Source organism: Marmota monax, unplaced genomic scaffold (assembly GCF_021218885.2).
Source record: "Marmota monax isolate L192 unplaced genomic scaffold, Marmota_monax_Labrador192_F-V1.1 WCK01_AAM20220418_F8-fsc00126, whole genome shotgun sequence".
NCBI classification, from domain to species: Eukaryota; Metazoa; Chordata; class Mammalia; order Rodentia; family Sciuridae; genus Marmota; species Marmota monax.
In genome coordinates this window covers 3,114,140-3,130,518 of record NW_026695245.1, presented here as the reverse complement: position 1 = coordinate 3,130,518, position 16,379 = coordinate 3,114,140, and the positions used below count along the sequence as shown (strand labels likewise).

General features: G+C 39.4%; 1 non-coding gene across 1 annotated transcript; it reads left to right on the top strand.

Annotated features, from left to right (window-relative positions):
* Window positions 1–14,809: 14,809 nt before the first annotated feature.
* Window positions 14,810–14,913, top strand: LOC124086050 (U6 spliceosomal RNA). The gene has a single exon (XR_006849696.1). It is a non-coding gene; the product is annotated as a U6 spliceosomal RNA (small nuclear RNA).
* The last annotated feature ends 1,466 nt before the right edge of the window (window positions 14,914–16,379 follow it).

Below are 16,379 nucleotides of genomic sequence, written 5' to 3'. Positions count from 1 at the left end.
GTGACAGATTGTAGAGCACCTAAAACTTTTATTATCAAGCCCTTTATAAAGCAAGTTAGCTGGTTCCCCCCCTCCCCTAGAGTCTTGGAGGTTTTTCTTGGATTATCTGAATCTGGCTGGCAGGACCAAGAGAGGGGGTGGGGAGGATTGCATGGGAGCTCAGTCCTGAAAGTAGAGTACAATAAAGACCTTCCTGTGGCCAAAATTGAGTCAGTCTCCTCTAAGTCCTCTGTTGGACTAAGTCAGACCTCAGGCTCCCCTCTCTGTCCTTGTAGAATCCAGTGTGAGCAAGAATCCTGCTAAATCCATTAAAACATTTCTTATCCTTGGTTCTGATCACACTTGGTATCTTATCACCCTGACTTGCCTTCAAAGAAAACTTGGTTGAGGTGGGTTACAAGAATTCCCCTCACTTCTGATGTTTCCTCTTATTAATTTTCCATCCAATGACCTCTACTCTGCTTGTCTATAGATGCCTGCTTGCCCATGCTGTATTCAGAGTGGAGTCTAATGTCCCACCCCAACAGTAAGACTCAAGTCCCTGTTGTGATGGTCCCTCTTGGAATAAAGTCCTCCTTACCATCTTTAATAAGTATCAAGAGTAATTTTTTTTCCAAAACAAGCTTGCCACCTCAATTTACATTCCCAAGGCCAGAACTCACTGACCCCACCACAAGTCATCACAAGAGAGGTTGGAATATGTAGCTGCGTGTCTGGGAGGAAAAGGCCAATGATTTGGTGAAAGATCTCTACCACATCTGCCTATACATATGGTCTGGCTATTGTGCTCTCTCCAGTTGGCCTTGGTTAGGACAATAGCTGTTGAAAATGAGGACTATTTCCCTTGCTCCCTCATTAAGCTTCCTTGCTCTGATCAGCTATAGGAGTGGGGAACTCATTGCTCAGTCCTCTGCTCACAGTGTTTGCCCACACATGCCCATCTGCAGGGAGTGGTACTGGGTAGGGTCTAGCTGAACCGTAGGCTCCCCCATGTTCTAGGGAAGGCACTGTTGTTGAACAAATTCTGCATCACAGTGCAGCAAAGTCTAGTCTGGCATGGGAAATGTTTTGATCTCATACTCGGAATGCAGAACATAATGGCATCAATCTCTGAAAATCAAATGAAATCTTGTGGGAGTTGGATAGGTCCAATGAATAAAATTATATAAAACAATTTCATACTTGACATTTACTGAGAAGGGCTTAACTTTCCCTACATATTTTAGTCTGTTCAGCTGGTATTATTTATTCATGTCTCTTTCCCCATTTGGTTCACAATTTATCTTCTGGGAGCTCAGAATTAAACTGTAAAAATGTATATATGCTAGACACTGTTTTATGTTCCATCAATGGAGAAGTCATCAAAATCTCTAACAGAATAAGATTCAGCCTATTACAAGGGCGATTTAGCTGAAATAAAATGTAATGTTTAACTCAGAGAAGCTGGAAAAAATGAGATTTAGGAATATGGAATTGAATAATCAGCTGGTGAAATGACAGTGGTTTCTTTGTCAATCTCCCAGTTGCAAGAATATTAGGACATCAAGATTATGAATGGCCAGAGCCCAACGAGGATTCACCATAACCCAGCAAGACAAGATTGTTCTCTGAACATATTGTTCCCTAACCCTGACAGAGGTAAATAAAGAATTTCAGTGTTTTTGTGTCATTTTCTTTTGCTGTACCTCATGTTTTTTGGGGGGAAGAATTAATGTGCCCCAAATTAAAAATAAAAACCCACAAAAAGTCCACTCTAGAGCCAGGCAGTTTCTGACATGGACACCTGTGACTAGACTTTTACTTAGATATTCCTTAAGAGGAGGAAGGAGGTTCATACACAGACACATGAATGGGGGTCCTATGAGAGACATGGAGGGAAATTTAGAGAAGAAAATGTGAAAAGCAAAGGTCAGCATATTAGTTTCCTAAGGCTGCTATAACAAGATACCACAAACTAAGTGGCTTGATACAGCAGAAATGTATTCTCTTACAGAAATGTATTCTCTTATTCTCTTCTACTTTTGGGAAGGTAGAAGTCTGAAATAATGATGTTGGAAGGGCCATGATGTCTCTGAAGGCTTGATGGAAATAGCCTTCCTTCCTTGTTCCTAGCTTCTGGGGGTGTCTGGCAATACGTGATGTTGCTTGGCTTCTAGATGCATCACTGCGGTTTCTGCTGTGGTTGCCTAGAGGTGTTCTCTCTGTATGTGAGTGTTCTCCTTATTAAGGATGCGAGTCAGACACCCTGACCCAGTGTGATTGCATCTATAAGGACTATTCATAAATAAGGTGCCAGAGATTAAGACTTCCAATGTCTTTTTTGAAGAACACAATTCAACTTAAAACAATCACTAACCGAAGTCTTCTATTGGGGTGTCGTGAAGTGGGCAGAACAGTACACAGGGAGGGAGTAGCTGTGTGGCACAATTATATGAAATGCAAAGTGGGGCAAAATTGTGTGGTAGGAATGATAATGACAATATCAATGAACATTTATCACTGCATGCCAGCCATTTTAGGAACTTTATATATGTCATCTGATGTAATTCTTATAATGATTCTGTGATGTACGCTTTTTTTTGGGTTCCGGAGATTGAATCTGGGGACATTCCATGACTGAGTCATGTCCCCAGCCTTTTCTTTTCACTTTAGTGAGATTTTAGTGAGATGGTCTCACTAAGTTGCTGAGATTGACCTTGAACTTGAGAGCCTCCTGCCTCAGCCTTTTGAGTGGAGGGGATTACAGGCATGCTCCGACTGTCTAGCTTGTAGATATTATAGATATTTAAATTAGCCTTGTTTTTCAGACAAAGAAGTTGGAGCACAAAGGGGCAAATGTGGAGTTGAGGAAAAGTCCACTACACTAACTAGAAGGGAGCTTTGGGATGGTAGGAGACCTCATGCAAGGCCAGAGATCAAGTTGCCCACCCTGAGTAACTTGGAATACTAAGAAGGCCTTCTTGTCTCTGAATTTTCTTCTCTTCTATATACTCTAGATTGAAATTCCACAATAGAAACTTATTCCTTGAGGCAAAGACTTAGATCTCAGCCAATTTGAAAGGGACGCTGTACATTCAGCCATAAATTGTGCTCAGGGGTGCTCGAAGACTTGGCATGTATTGACTAAATCGTAGCAAACAACAATTCATTGACCATTCCCACCTGCTGAAATGCTCTTGAAATAAGAGTCTCTTGGGTGATTAGAGATAAAGATATTTTATACATAAGGATAAATATGTATGTAATCATAAATCTGGAGACAGTACATCAGCATGATTAAGATCACAGACCTGGGGCCAGACTGCTCAAGTTCAACTTCTAGCTCTGCCCTCTTAGCTTGTGACCTGGGGTGGGTTACCACAACTTCTCTGGGCCTTACCTTTCTCCTCTATAAAACAGAATGATAATAATACTATCTACTTCCTAGACTTGTGAGAATAAATGTTTCTATATGTGCTTTAAAACAGGGTCTGGAACATATGTGTACAGAAGATTTGCTTTTATTATTAAATATTTACAATGGATGATATGAAGAATATAATAAATGATGCTTTACCTTTTGTTGGTGGACACAGGAAGAAGATGCTAGAAAACACACACTTGGTAGGGAAATTGAGGGCCATCATTTTATATGTAGGTGCTGCTGGTAGAGATGTCTTCAGTTTTTCTGAAACTTGATGTCATCGTGGTGCCTAAGGGTATTTGCCAATCCTTCAAAATGTCAAATTTATTACTCTGCTTTGCTTTCCATTTTTGATCAATAAAATGACTGAATTAAAAAATATTCCTAGGTGTGGAAAAATACACACAACATAAAATACACAATTTTAATTATTTTTAAATGTTTTGTTCAGTAGTGTTAAGTGCATTCACCTATGCAACCAAGCCAGAACTTTCTTCATCTTGTAAAACTGAAATTCTGTGCCCATTAAATTACTTCCCATTCTCTATTCCTGCTAGATTCTGGTAACCCCACAATACTTTCTGTTTTTATGAATTTGTCTATTCTAGATACTGCATGTCAGTGGATTTATACAGTATGTTTTTTTTTTGTTACTGAATTATTTCACTTAGCATACTGAAGGAACACAAGTTCAAGGCTAGCTTGGGCAACTTAGCAAGACTCTATCTAAAATAAAATAAAATAAAATAAAATAAAATAAAATAAAATAAAATAGGATAGGGATGTAGCTTAGAGCACTTGCCCAACATGTAGGAGGCCCAGTGTTCAATTCCCATTAACACCACCACCAAAACAAAACAAAACAAAAAAAGGTATATATTTTTCTGTGTCATCAGACTACTTTAGGGTTTCCTTTTTCTGGAAAAAAAAAGTAGATTAAGTATGAACATTTCTAGTGTAGGCTTAATTTCTACTGATCATTGGTTAATGACAGGAATAACCTCATGATCTCATAAGGATATGAATCATGTATAAAAAAAGTTAGTCCTGCCTTTCCCAGACAAATTTGCATTAAAAAAACTGATAAGTTGATAAGTTGTGAGAAGAAATATATCCCATTGCTCCTTTCCCACCCTGCAGTGGAGAGCTTGCCATGGCTGTGGGTGTTGAGGAATTTTTCATTACCTCCTGGAATTAAATAATAAGTGGTAGGGCAAGAACATCCGCAGCTAAGTCAAACTGGTGTCCCTATAATGGATAGTGACACAAGTTAAAAGAGTGTAGAGGAGGGTTTTGGTGTCCTCAGCACCAGAAACTAACCCTGCCCTCTCAGAAATCTCTTCTTCTTTTTTTTTTTTTTTTCTTGGTACCATGATTTAAGCCAGGGGCACTTAACCACTGAGCCACATCCCCAGCCCTTTAAAAAAATATTTTATTTAGAGACAGGGTCTCGCTAAGTTTCTTAGGGCTTTTCTAAGTTGCTGAGCTTGGCTTTGAATTTATGATCCTCCTTCCTTAGCCTTCGGAGCTGCTGGGATTATAGGCATGCGCCATGGCACCTGGTCCCAGAAGCATCTTCTAGTGAAGGAAAGGGTCTCATGTCTAAGGTGGATTACAAACCAATCAACTCATTCTGGTGACTGTCTGGTCTCCTATTTCCAATGCTGTTTGCCCTGCAGATGTGAGCTGTGCTGCAGCTGTAGGGAAACAGGTTTCTGCTTCATACTGACATCACACCATGACCTGATGTCCCTTCCTGAAATCCTCAGTGCAAGAGTTTCACCCTAGGCATTGGTTAACACCCCCATGCTCAGCCCTGTCCCCTCACCATCTGTCAGAAGTTAGGCCAGCATCGTGTGTCACATTTAATTTCTGTGTTGCTAAGGTTGTCTTTAAACCAGGAAAATTTTCTCATCTTGTGCTTGTTTTTCTTTGCCTTGATATTTTTGGAGGAGATAGGCCAGTTATTTTGTAGAAGATTGTTGAATTTGCGTTTATCTGATATTTCCTCACGATTATATTCAGGTTAAGCATATTTGGCAGAAATACCTTGGAAGTGACATCTTTCTCTGTGCATTATATCAGGATGTCTCTTTACTAATAATGATTGAAAATTTGTTAGAGCCAGCCTTATTAGTAGTGATGACTTGGTTTAAGTGCTTTCTAGTGCTTTACTTGGTTACAGTAAAGATGACTTTGATAATTTGGGTAAAGTTTCTCCACTGTAAATTTATGGTTCTCTCTATATAATAAATTATATATTTTTGGTAGATGTTTTGAGACCATATAAATGTGCTCTTCTTCTTCAAAATATGACCTACTGTTTTTGCACCATGAATACTTTTATAACTTCATCATTTATCTTCATTTATATTTATTAATTGATCTTCTACTATAAGGAAGAGCTTCCTCCTCCTCTTCCCTTCTCCTCCTCCCCTCCTCCTCAGTTCCCCCTTCTTTATATCCTCCTTCTAATTCTCCTTCTCTCTTGTGACATTTTTAGAATTTTATTTTATTTACAGGGTCTTCTTCCAATATTACCATGATTTAATATAATGCTCAAATTGTCCCAAATTTGGTCAGTGGGAGCCCCTTCAGTCAGTCTCTGTGTTCTTTTGACATGTGTTCATCACTGTCTGAGTACTTCTTTATTTTCTGGTACAACAAAGTATTCAAAGTACATCTTTTACTTTCTTGACCTAGTCCCGAAATCAGACTTATCTTTAAGGAGCATTGGTTCTTTTTCATGAAGAATGGTATTCAGAGTGAGATCTGGGCTCCACACTTGTTTTAGAGTTTAGCCAGGAAATCAGTCAACTTCCAGCAGCCCAATGAGTGAATTCTTTTGCCACTTAGAAGATTCTGACTGTCGCCCTGGCTTTCAAGTGCATATACAAATGTTCTGGAAACCTGTTGGTATTGGGTTCCCCCGACCTTCCCCATCTTCCAACTCCTACCCTCTTTCTTAGGACAGACAGCCCTCCCAAGACAACAGCACCAAGTCTTTGTAAAGCCCCCAAGGCTTCTTGCTGGTGTGGGATTCCGAGACAGCAAGAGTCCCCGTGACAAATAAAGGTGGAATTAATGCAAGAGGGTGAGAAAGAAAACCTCAAGCCATATGACAAGACCCCAAATGGCTGGAAAGTGGCATGAATGGAGAAGAATAGAGAATTGGCTGTTATTTTGAAATCATAGGCTGAAATCAAAATGCAAATGTATTCCATGAAAAACATCAATTACTTTTAAAGGATTGACTAAGTGTCAGGCACTGTGGGCCATGAATACCTTGTGAAATATGAGGATCTCCTGCATCTCCTTGAAGGCAGAGAGAAATGAAGTAGAAAATGATGAAACTGGGATGTGTATCCCAGAAGACTGACTCCTGACTCATGAAACTGACTGCAGGGCTCCGGGATATCAATATTAACATATATTAAATTGCCATACATATTTAGGACTATTTCTTGATTTTCCTCTTCCGTTACATAGGTCTATTTTTTCCCACGAGCTGTCTTATACTTCAAAAATTATTCTAGCTTTATAATGTATTTTTTATTCTTTTAATATTTTTTTAGTTGTCAGTAAACTTTTATTTATTTATTTATATGCAGTGCTGAGAATTGAACCCAGGGCCTCATATGGGCTAGGCAAGTGCTCTACCACTGAGCCACAACCCCAGCCCTATAATGTATTTTCATACCTAGCATTTCCAGTTTTATTTTATTCTTTATTCTTTCCAGATTTTTTGGGATAGTCTTGCCCATTTATTTTTTCACATAAACATTAAAATGGCTTTACCTGCTTTTTTATTCTTAATCATATAAATGTTTTCATTAGGGTTGTTTTAAATTAATTGATAAATTTGGGGAGAAATGACACCTTTATAATTTGTTTCTCCTGTTTCAGAACACGGTTGTCTTTCCATTTATTTATTGTCTTTTTGCCCCTTATTAACATTTTTAAATAACTTTTTTAAAAATTATTGATAGACCTTTGTTGTATTTATTTATATGCGGTACTGAGAATCGAACCCAATGCTTCACACATGCCAGGCAAATGCACTTCTGCTGAGCCCCAGCCCCAGCCCCCCTTATTAACATTTTAAAGTTTACTTCATGTAGATTATGCACATTTCTTGCTGAGTTCATTTCTAGATATTTTTATGACCCTATTATAAAAATATCTCTTATTTAAATTTATAATATAACTCATAGTTGCTTGTACAGTTAATATATGTTCAATATATTAATTTTATGTAGTTATTTTATTTCTAGTTATACTATGATTGTTCTTAGTTTTAATAATAGTTTTGCCGTATTGAAAAAGTTGATTGTTAGATTTTCTTGATAAACTATTAAATCCCTTCAAAAATAACTTCACTTTTCTCATTTTTATGCCTCATTTCTTTTTCTTGTTTTATTATATTGGCTAATATCTACAAAATAATGTTAGATAGTAGTTGATATAATGGACATTGTTTTTTGTTTCGCATCTTACTGAGAATAGGTAGTTTTTTCCCAGTATGATGGGGAATTTTGACTTAAGATAAGTATATTTTATTATACCTCAGAAGTATGCATCTTTTCGTATTTTGTTTAGATAAAAAGAAGTTAAAAGAAAATATTGAGGGGGCTGGATTTGTGTTTCAGTGGTAGAGCACTTGCCTAGCATGTGTGAGGCTCTGGATTTGATTCTTAGCACCACATTTAAATAAATGAATAAAATAAAGGTCCATCAGTATTGATAAAATATTAAAAAAGAAGATATTGAAATTTTCAAGTGCCCTTCCAACATTTGTGGAGATAATTGTATGGATTTTCATTTTTGAACCATTAATATTAATGATTTTTTTCATAATTTTGTAATAATCTCCCAAATATGGGTATTTCCAAAACTTTTGATCCCCAGGGTACATTGCTATGTAGAAAGACTGTACTTGTTTTGATCCCACCATAGATATATGAGAGTGCCTAGCAAGCATGGTGTGGGAAAGGTGATCATTGAGGGATGGGCAGATGTTCAACTTTAGCCTGTTTCTGGGGGGAATCTGACCATAAACACCTTGCATCTTTGCAGCATATAGCTATAGCAACAGAACAGCATGAAACCCACCCACATGGAAACATAATGCTGCCCAGCTTATGAAATTCTCTCTTTGGTTGCCAATGGGAAAAAATAGAAATATTATTAAAGGATGCAGAGAAGCAAGAGCCAACTATCATGAGTGCAAGAGTAAATGTACTGGCTCATGCGCTAGGAAATCTTAAGAGAGTGGATCTGACTTTAGATACAGCTGGATCCAAGGGTTAAAAGGCTTATCAAAATGATTCTTCCTTTGTTTTGGCTCTTGGCTACCTTCATTGACTTCACAGTTTTCTTTTCCCCACATCGTGGTCAAAATGACCACCAGCTATTCTAGCTTATGTCATCCTTTACTGTTCCTGAACCAAGAAGACATGTCCTTTCTCGTATAGTATTAAAATAATTCTTGCAAAAATAACTATGGCCCTATTATGCCACAGGTTCTCCTGTTTGCCAATTGCTTTGTGCAGGAAGTGGGGATGTTCTGGCTTTTATTTCTCTGTTTGGTGATGTGTCTGGCTCTGTAGTGGGGAAGCAAGGTAGACCTTGCTGAGGATGACCACTGAGGTAGCGGAGCCAGGAAATTCAAGGAGCTTCCTGGTATTGGATCAAACCCTCACTATGGGGCTTGGTGGAGATAGATGTTTCCTTTTTGAATCATGCATAAAGACCCTATCATACTTTGAAAGTAACTGCACTGACTCAAAACTTTAGATATGTTTATCTTTTCTCAACCAGATCTTTGGAGGCAAGCAGACTGCCTACACACTCTCTTGAACAATTATTTGAAGTCCACTAAATTAAATATACAAACTCTTGGCGACATAGGATTGCCATGAATTTGACTGTTATCTGTAATTTGTCAGGAAATGCTTTGTGATGTTTTCCTCAACAGGGACAAAGAAAATAAATTGAAATTAATCATTTTTAGTTGATTAACTTCATGGCAATGTGCATATACTTTGGAGGTTAAGGATGTTGGGAAAATAAGCATCCGTTGAAGAATAAATTGAATAGAGAGATTTGGAAGAGGAGAACTCACAAATACAAAGTGAGAGATGTTTTGACAGTAATGGGAGTATCAAGGACTGAATTGGCCCTTAAATTGTGTTCATTAAGTGTTGTGTGTTTCTTTGAGGTTTATTAAGACCCTTGAGAGGAGACTAACAAATTTCAACACAGAGAAATAAAAATGCTCATTTAGGACTCTAACATGTCTCCCTTGAGTTTTTTTAAATGTTATTTTTGACACACTTTTTTGGCATTTTGACACACTGTTGTTACAAATCCAGTCACAGCACAGTACTTCCATTAGACAAAAACAACAGCATTTTTGTTTTTTTTTCTCTAAGCGAAAAAGAGTTCGAAGTGAGATTTGAATTGACTTTCAAGAACTCTTTAGTGAAAGAGCTGGGAAGCTACCATGAAGGTGATATTTGTGTGAAGAGAGCAGAGTAGGCCCCTTACCTCCTTCTCCAGGAACCCAATCTCTGTCAGCCGAGTCACCGTGGGGGACAAAATCCCAATAACGGCACATCCTTGACCTGTTCTCAGGTGCTTTGGAAAGCAGAAGACCTCACACAGGTGCTGTGCGTGTGCCAGACGTGGGAGGGAGTTTGGCTTTTTGCCAGAGAAGAAAACTTTGAGTGTAGCATCTCAAGGTTGTCGCCCAGACAACTGTCATCTAAATTCTCTGATAAGACTTAGGACAGACCTTGCGGAAATCTGGACAAGGAAGAAGCCATTTCTGTGTTGTTTCAGGGATATGAAAGCTCTGAAGCCAACTATCACCTGTTTTTCTTGTTTTCTTCCGATTTTCCCTCATTTGTAGGTAAAATACAAATGCCCTCTGTATCCACTGGGCATTGATTCCAGGATCTCCCTTGCATACTGAAATCCACAGATGCTTAAGTCTCTTATAGAAAACGCTAGAATATTTGTGTACAACCTAAATACACCCTCTTGTGTCCTTTAGATCATCTCTAGGTTACTAATAATAACGGATACAATGTAATTGCTGTGGAAATAGGTATTATTCTCTCTTTTTCAGGGAATAATGATAAGGAAAAAGGTCTGTACATGTTCAGTACAGACCCGAGTTTTGTTTTTTATTTTGAAGTATTTTCAATCAGTGGTTTGTTGAATCTGTGGATGCAGAACCCACGGAGGGTTGACCGTATAAAGAGGCACCAGAATTTACTAAGAAAGACACATAGGTGTCCACTCCTGGTTAAGTGGAATTGCCAAGGCCTTTCAGCCCGTATCTGTCTTTCACAGAATTAAACTTGGAAAAAATGTCCTTAACTTTCCTGAGCCTCCATTTCTCCATCTAAATGATAGGAAGGGACACTTACCCGATGGGGCCATTGTCAAGTTTTCTGTATCCACACAATATTCAGAAGGAAGCAGATATTCACTCTATGTTAGTTTTTCCTTTCTCTTTTTCCTGAATTTGGAGGAAAAGACATAAGCATAAGAAATAGGGCCTTCATAGGACACTTGCTGATATAAAAACCCTCTAATTGAAACCTCTTTTATTAAGACAAACTGTGGTTTTGGAAGATAAAAGAAATTATTTTACACATTCCAATTTACTCACTAAAGGCCTTTGAAATATATACATAAGCCAAGCTGGTTAAAGAAAAAAAAATAAGTTAGAATGAATGGATTGTATTAAATGAATAAGAATGTAATAGAGAGATAACATAGCTGGGTCCTCCCGTGGTCAGACCACCTGGCTCAAATCCTGGTTTTGTTTTGCCCTCCTGGTTGAGTTATTCAATCGTCTGTGTCTCATTCTTCTCCTCTATAAATGGGAATGACCACTGGGGAGGGCCAGTGGAAGATTAACTGAACGAAAAAACATAAAACATGTCGACAGGACCTGGCGTGGTGTGGCCACTTAACATTAGCTATTGCTAACAATCCAAAATGCAAATGTGAGCCGCCTTGTTTGTGAGGGAACAAGGACAAGGAAATAGTTTCTAACACAACTCAGGGTATTTTTCCACACAAACCCCGGCTGTCCCAAAAGGTGTTAGGGCATCTGGGAGGTGGCCATTTGAAAGGAATTTAACCAATGGTTACATCCCTGCGTCCCCGTCTCATGCTGTAGATCAGTGCCAGCTCCGTGTGCGAGGCATTACTCATACTGTCTCCTCACACAGCAGTTAACCTTGCTTGTCACTGCTTCCAGTGGGAGATCAAGAGCATTGAAATTACGGAGGTGGCACAATAAATCATGGTCACTTCTTGACATGGCCAGACAAAGCAGCTGGAAAGAGTCTCGCTGCAATGTCAGCTCAAAGTTGAAATGCAAAGTTTTTAACATGTTAATTCTCTCTCTCTCTCTCTCTCTCTCTCTTTATTGTCATCCTGATGTTTTCTGCTTCCCCTGATGACTCAAATGAGTGGACAGAAGATCAACCTTGGCAGCTTGGTGGGTTCAATCACCATGCATGGTTTTCCTCCCTCCCTCCCTTCATCCCTCCCTCCCTTCCTTCCTTGCCCCCCCCACCTGCAGTTGTGAACATGAGACTTTGCATCTATGAATCCTCAAGTTTCAGCATCTCACTTTCTGAACACAAACTCTTTGAGAAGGAGGCTGTCCCAAGAATTAACCTTGTGGCCTGAATGAAGCAGGCACTGGTCAATTATGTGCCCTGTGAATGGATGGTAGTTCTGACCTACTGGCTCTCTCATGCCTTAAAAAAGATTTTAAATTATTATGTTTTATATTAATTATACTTATTAATGAGGTTCAGTGTGATATTTCTCTCTCTCTCTCTCTCTCTCTTTCTCTCTCTCTCTCTCTCTATATATATATATATATATATATTTTTTTTTTAGGTATGGGTGGACAAAATACCTACCTATATTTATTATTTTTATGTGGTGCTGAGGATTGAACCCAGTACTTCACACGTGCTAGGCAAGTGCTTTACCAACCAGCCATGACTCCAGCACCTCAGTGTGATATTTCAATAAGCATATAAAAAATGTTCTTTGGGGGCTGGGGTTGTGGCTCAGTGATAGACCGCTCGCTAGCACGTATGAGGCCCTGGATTCAATCCTCAGCACCACATAAAAATAAATAAACAAAATAAAGGTATTGTGTACAACTAAGAAATAAATATTTAAAAAAAATGTTCATTGACCAAATCCAACCTCCCTTTACCCACCCTCCCCTTACCCCCTTTTCAACCTCTAGTAATTACTATTCTACCTTCAGGTTGACTTTTCTGGCTGTCTCTTGCTTGCTTTCATTCCTCCTGTTCTTCTGTCAAGCTTTCCTCTCCTAGCCCTTCAAGTGTCTCTCAGATATCAGCTGGTCAAACACTTCCAGGAGCGTCGCCTTCCTGGTTTTAGTTCTCTTCCTATCCCACTTAGACCCCATGGCCCAGGACTTAACCTTGTTTTTTTTTTTTTTTTTGTGAGGGTATAGAATCTACCCTACCTCATTCAGTAATCAGTCTTGTCTTTTTGTACAGAGCAAATGAATTTTGTGAAAGCCGTACATCTCTTTCTAGAAACATATGCACATATACCAGGCGTACAGTTAGGCACATGATGTTTTTGGACCTTCTGGGGGCATCTTCATGAATCCAAGATAAAGACTGTGCTTTTTTAAAATTTTGGTACCAGGGATTGAACTCAGGGGCACCAGACCACTGAACCACATCCCCAGCCCTATTTTATATTTTAGAGACAGGGTCTCACTGACTTGCTTAGTAGTGCCTCACCATTGCTGAGGCTGGCTTTGAACTCATGATCCTCCTGCCTCAGCCTCCTGAGCAGCCGGGATTTCAGGCATGTGCCACTTGTAATTGCCTGTTTAATTATGAATAGCCACCAGGGGGAATCTTTTCTCCTTGAGGGCAGGGAACAGATTTTTCTCAACTTCCAATCCACTACAATACGGCTTCTCATATTCTTGGGCTACTCTTCAGAAGGACCAAAGTGCCCCAAAGGTTACCCAGAGGCCAAGTCCTGAACATGATCTCATTTTACTTGACTGCCCAGCAGCATTTGTAGTATGTCTCACTCTTTTCTTGGTTTTCATTCTTCAGATTCATTTTCTTGGCTTTCACGACACCCTCCTTTTTCTGCTATCTTCTGGCCTCTTCCGCCCCTTCTTTCCTGGCTTATACCCTTGAATGCTCATCTTGCTAAGGGCTCTACTTCTAGTTCCTCTTTCCTCAAACTCCACATCCTCTTTCTGAGGAACTGTATCTCCTCTCACGGTTTCTACCACTATGTGTACACTGATGATATCCAAGTGGTGTCCCAGCCCGGACCTCCTTACTTTACACCCCCTATCTTTCTCTGTATCTGCCTGTCAGAGGGCTCCAGTTTCCTTGGTGATCTTGTGCTTGGTGTATCCACCAGGGGGAGAAGAGTGACTCTTCACTTCAGACGTGTTCATCCATGGGGTTCCTGTCCACTGGCTTAACACTTCTCACCTCTCTGCTTCCTCTCCACTTTGGAGAGGAGAAACTCCCTCATTGGTGAGCTGCTCTCGGAGAGCATGTGCTCTTGACCTGCACATGGTAAGATCTTGCAACTACCACGGGAGCCTAAGGGAAACCAGTCCTCTCAGAGTGGGGAGGACCAGCCGCAGTCTCATTCAGGGGCTCAGTGTGAGCAAGTCTACTTGCCTGAAGGTGGACACTATGTTCTGTAATATCAACCTTGTTTGAAATAATGGGGGCATTTTGATCTCGTATTTGCTTCACTATTTGGCTTTATTTCTTTAGTGATTCAGAACTCCAGGCACATATTTGGCTGGAGAGTAGGAGAAGGGTGGGGAATACTTTCAAGAGCTAATATTATCCTAAACTGAATCCATCATGTTCTCATGCATTTTTCTTCAGAATTTGCCTCTCTGGTTTCTTTCACCTGTCTCAAAGCCAGATCTCTTATTTTCTCTCATTGGTCTTTCTAGAACATAGTTACCTGCAAGAAAAGTTTTCTTAACACCTTTAACCTGTGTTAATGGAGGAACAGAGAGATTTCACACCAGTTTTCCCATTTTGTAAAAGGAGTATAAAGGGACTCATGGTTTTTATTTTATTTTATTTTTTTTTTACATTTATGGAGGGAAGAAAAGAAAGACTTCTTGGTCATGACTATGATCTGGGATTAACTGAACAAAATAAAATGTCTCTAAATACTGTCAGGCAGCCCAAAGGAAGCAAAAAATAGAGCTCTTACTCTCATGAAGTTTTTTATTTAAATAGGAGGACTGCATGAACCAGAGAGACACACAACCACAAACAATACTAAAATATTAAGATAAATAGGGGAGTTAAGATAAATAGAGGGGTGCTTACTTCTGCAGCACATATACTAAAATTAGAACGATACAGAGATTAGCATGGTTCCTGCACAAGGATGACATACAAATTCGTGAAGTGTTCCATATTTTAATGCTAAGCAAAGGAAGTCAATCCCAAAACTTCATGGGCCAAATGTTTTCTCTAATAAGTGGATGCTAATTTATATTGGTGGGTGGGTGAGTTGGGGAGGGATGAGTGGAGGAACTTTGTATGAGCAAAGGGGAGAGGGGAAGGGGCATGGGGGTAGGAAAGATGGTGGAATGAGACAGACATCATTACCCTAGGTACAGGTATGACTGCACAAATGGTGTGACCCTACTTTGGGTACAACTAGAGAAGCCAAAAATTGTGCTTCATTTGTGTACAATGAATTGAAAAACATTCTGCCGTTATGTATAACTGATTAGAACAAATAAATAAATTGAAAAATAAATTTAAAAAGACAAATAGGGGAACTACAGGAATAATTTTTTTTTTTTTTGGTATTGGGGATTGAACTCAGGGATGCTTAACCACTGAGCTACATCTCCAACCCCCACTCCTTTTATTTATTTATTTAGAGATAGGATCTTGCTGAGTTGCTTAGGGCCTTGCTAAGTTGTTGAGGTTGGCTTTGAACTCCCGCCTCTGTCTCCCGAGCTGCTAGGATCATAGGTGTGCACCACCATGCCTGACTACAGGACTGATTTCAAATGAAAGTGCTGGCATGACTGGATGAGGTAGGGAGGTAGAACACTGTCTTCCAGCAGCCACTGACCACTATTATCATCATTCATGGAGATAATATTTTGTTGGAGTAGGTCAGGAACCCGAACTCTTAAGTCCAAATAAATTGCCTTGTACCTCAAGATTTCTTAGTTTGAGCCCTTCCCTTCTTCTGCCCAGTTCTAGATTTACTGATTGACTCATTGTATAAATATGTACCTGTTTTTGTTATTTTTTCCCCCAAACTTTATATATATCCTGACCCCACTCCAGCAGGTATAAACTCAGTCCAGAGCAACAAGAATGAGCACATTCAATGTTTTCTTTAAGTAATAATAAATCTGTTAGGCTGGGGTTGTGGCTCAGCGGTAGAGCGTTCTCCTAGTACGTATGAGGCCCTGGGTTTGATCCTCAGCACCACATAAAAGTAAATAAGTAAAATAATGGTATTGTGTCCAACTACAACTAAAATAATAATAATAATAATAATAATAATAATAATAATAATAATAATAATAATAAATCTGTTGCTGAACCCCTACTCTACAGGTGGTTTGGAAAGTCAGTGTTACTCCTTACTATGGCTCTCTGAGGACTTCCATCCCTGAATTCCACAAGGGATTTGGGCCCTAAGGTTTGAGCACCCTGTTCTTCTGATCACAGAAATTCTTAGCAGTCCTGCTTTCAGACCGGGAAGCTCTGTTACTTGGGTGCTTTGTTTTGGACCCAGGAATCTTGGAGGGGGTTGAGAGACACTCTTCTTAGCTCTGTTCTCCGTAGGCATCCTCCAGAGCAACTCCTTCTATGCCTTATCACCTCCCTAGGTGATCCCTGGTACCATTGCGGATCTG